Here is a 3,700-nt window from a genome sequence, read left to right as displayed (position 1 = left end):
GATGATACCGACTACTGAATCTCGGGCAAGTAACATACCTATGACAAAGGGAATAACGTATGTTGTTATGTGGTTTGGCCGATAAAGATCTTCGTAGAATATGTAGGAACCAATATGAGCATCTAGGTTCTGCTATTGGTTATCGACCGGAGATGTGTCTTGGTCATGTCTACATAGTTCTCGAACCAGTAGGGTCTGCACGCTTAACGTTCAATGACGATTTGTATTATGAGTTATGTGTTTTGGTGACCTTAGTTTGTTCGGAGTCCCGGATGTGATCACGGACATGACGAGGAGTCTCGAAATGGTCGAGAGGTAAAGATTCATATATTGGAAGGTTATATTCGGACATCGGAATGGTTCCGAGTGATTCGGGTATTTTATCGGAGTACCGAGGGGTTACCGGAACCCCCAGGGGGAAATCATGGGCCACATGGGCCATGGGAGAAAGAGGGGACAGCCCACAAGGGGGAGGCACACCCCCTAGGGGAGTCCGAATAGGAAGGGGAGGGGTGCGACCCCCCTTTCCCTCTTCCTCTCCTCTCCTTCTCTCTTTCCCCCTCCGTTGGAAGGAAAAGGTGGGGGGCCGAATCCTACTTGGACAAGGAGTCCAAGTAGAACTCTCCCCCTTGGCGCGCCCCTCCTAGGCCACCGGCCTCCTCCTCCCCCCTTTATATACGGGGGAGGGGGGCACCCCAAAGGCATACCAAGATTTCTCTTAGCCGTGTGCGGTGCCCCCTCCACAGTTTATTACTCCTCATGTCATAGCATCGTAGTGCTTAGGCGAAGCCCTGTGCGGATCACATCACCATCACTGTCACCACGCCGTCGTGCTATTGGAACTCTCCCTCGACCCTCTACTGGATCAAGAGCTGGAGGGACTTCATCGTGCTGAACGTGTGCTGAACACGGAGGTGCCGTACGTTCGATACTTCGATCGGTTGGATCGTGAAGATGTTCGACTACATCAACAGCGTTAGCCTAACGCTTCCGCTTTTGGTCTACGAGGGTACGGTGCCACACTCTCCCGTCTCGTTGCTCTACATTTCCTAGATAGATCTTGTGTGATCGTAGGATTTTTTTTTTTGAAATTGCATGCTACGTTCCCCAACACTATCCTATAGCTGATAGTATATGGGTAAGTCCTGTTCATTGTGTCCCTAAGAAAGGAGGTATTACTGTTATTCCTAATGATAAGAATGAACTTATTCCACAAAGAATTGTTACAGGCTATAGATTGGTAATTGATTTTAGAAAACTAAACGAAGCAACTAGAAAAGATCATTACCCTTTGCCTTTTATTGATCAAATGCTAGGAAGATTATCTAATCACATGAATTTTTGCTTCCTTGATGGATACTGTGGTTTTTCACAAATACCTATTTCTCAAACTGATCAAGAAAAGACCACTTTCACTTGTCCCTTTGGAACTTATGCTTATAGATGTATGCCTTTTGGTTTATGCAATGCACCTGCTACCTTTCAAAGATGTATGACTACTATATTCTATGACTTTTGTGATAAGATTGTTGAGGTTTTCATGGATGACTTCTCTGTTTATGGGAAGTCTTCTGATGATTGTTTAAGCAATCTTGATCGAGTTTTGCAGAGATGCGAGCAAAAAAATCTTGTCTTGAATTGGGAGAAGTGCCATAAACTTTCATAAAGAGGTATTGAAGTGGACAAAGCTAAGGTTGATGCAATTGAGAAAATGCCATGTCCTAAAGATATCAAAGGTATTCGTAGTTTCTTAGGTCATGCTGGTTTCTATAGGAGATTTATCAAAGACTTTTCTAAAAATTTCTAGGCCTCTTACAAATATTTTGCGAAAGGACGTTCCTTTTGTTTTTGATGATGATTGTTTAGAAGCCTTGGAAACACTCAAGAAAACCTTAATTTCTGCACCTATTGTTCAACCATGGATTGGAACTTGCCTTTTGAAATTATGTGTGATGCTAGTGATTATGTTGTTGGTGCTATTCTAGGACAAAGAGTTCAGAAGAAACTAAATGTTATTCATTATGCTAGTAAAACTCTAGATAGAGCTCAAAGAAATTATGCTACTACTGAAAAAGAATTTCTAGCAGTGGTGTTTGCTTGTGATAAATTTAGATCTTACATTGTTGATTCAGAAGTAATTGTTCACACTGACCATGCTGCTATTAAATATCTTATGGAAAAGAAAGATGCTAAACGTAGACTTATTCGATGGGTTCTCTTGCTACAAGAATTTGATTTGAATATCACTGATAGAAAAGGAGCAGAGAACCCCGTAGCTGATAATTTGTCTAGGCTTGAAAATGTGCTTGATGACCCACTACCTATTGATGATAGATTTCCTAATGAGCAGTTAGGTGCAATAAATTTTTATCATAACACTCCTTGGTATCCTGACTATGCTAATTACATTGTTGCTAAATATTTACCACCTAGCTTTACATACCAACAAAAGAAAAAATTCTTCTATGATTTAAGTTTTATGTTGAAGTTTGTTGCTGTTATAATAATTTACATGATGCTTCTATGTCCGTATTTTGTTTTTATCGACACCTCTCTCTCTAAGCATGAGGACATGTTTTTTGATTTCAGTTTTCGCATGAGGACAAGCGAGGTCTAAGCTTGGGGGAGTTGATATGTCCATTTTTCATCATGTTTTCCTACTGTTATTTATTATGTTTTTATGCATAATAATTCTTTTTGGAGTAATTCTAAGGACTTTTATCTCATAATACGCAAGGTACGCACAAAGAGGGAGAATTGTGGCAGCTAGAAATCTGGACCTGTAAAAGCTATGTTAGGCTACCTATTCTGCACAACTCCAAACAAGTTGAAACTTTATGGAGATTTCTTATGGATTATATGAGGAATATTGGAGCCAATAAGTACCTGACGGGGCCCACTGTCAGTGTCAAAACCGGCGGATCTCGGGTAGGGGGTCCCGAACTATGCGTCTAAGGTCGATGGTAAATGGAGACAGGGGACATGATGTTTACCCAGGTTCGGGCCCTCTTGATGGAGGTAATATCATACTTCCTGCTTGATTGATCTTGATGAATATGAGGATTACAAGATTTGATCTACCTCGAGATCGTAATGGCTAAACCCTTGATGTCTAGCCTGTATGATTGTGATTGCCTCTATGGAATAAACCCTTCGGTTTATATAGACACCAGAGGGGCCTAAGGTTGTACAAAGTCGGTTTACAGAGGAAGGAATCTTCATATCCAAATGCCATGCTTGCCTTCCACGCAAAGGAGAGTCCCATCGAGACACTGCAGGAAGCCTTCTGTCTCGTATCTTCACAGCCCATCAGTCCGGCCCACGTCACATAGCCCGGACGCCTGAGGACCCCTTAATCCAGGACTTCGCCAGTAGCCCCTGAACTAGGCTTCAATGATGATTTGTCCGGCACGCAGATTGTTTTTGGCATTGCAAGGCGGGTTCCTTCTCTGAATATTCCAAAGTAGTCCTCGAACACAGAAAGCGTGTTCGGCTCTGCAAAACAAGTACCTCACACAACCATAGAGAGTATAATATTTTATGGGTCCCATCTACTGACAACTTGTAGAGAGACACCACATCTCCGCCCGACCATTATTTCGAACCATTTTTTAGCCTCCCGCTCCATTGTTTCGAGATGTGGTTTTCATTGGCACGTCTTGTCGAAGCAGAGATCGTGTCCCCTTATTGCAGGATTCTC

The sequence above is a fragment of the Triticum urartu genome, chromosome 3, assembly GCF_003073215.2.
Source record: "Triticum urartu cultivar G1812 chromosome 3, Tu2.1, whole genome shotgun sequence".
Lineage (NCBI taxonomy): Eukaryota > Viridiplantae > Streptophyta > Magnoliopsida > Poales > Poaceae > Triticum > Triticum urartu.
This window is presented reverse-complemented; position numbering follows the sequence as displayed.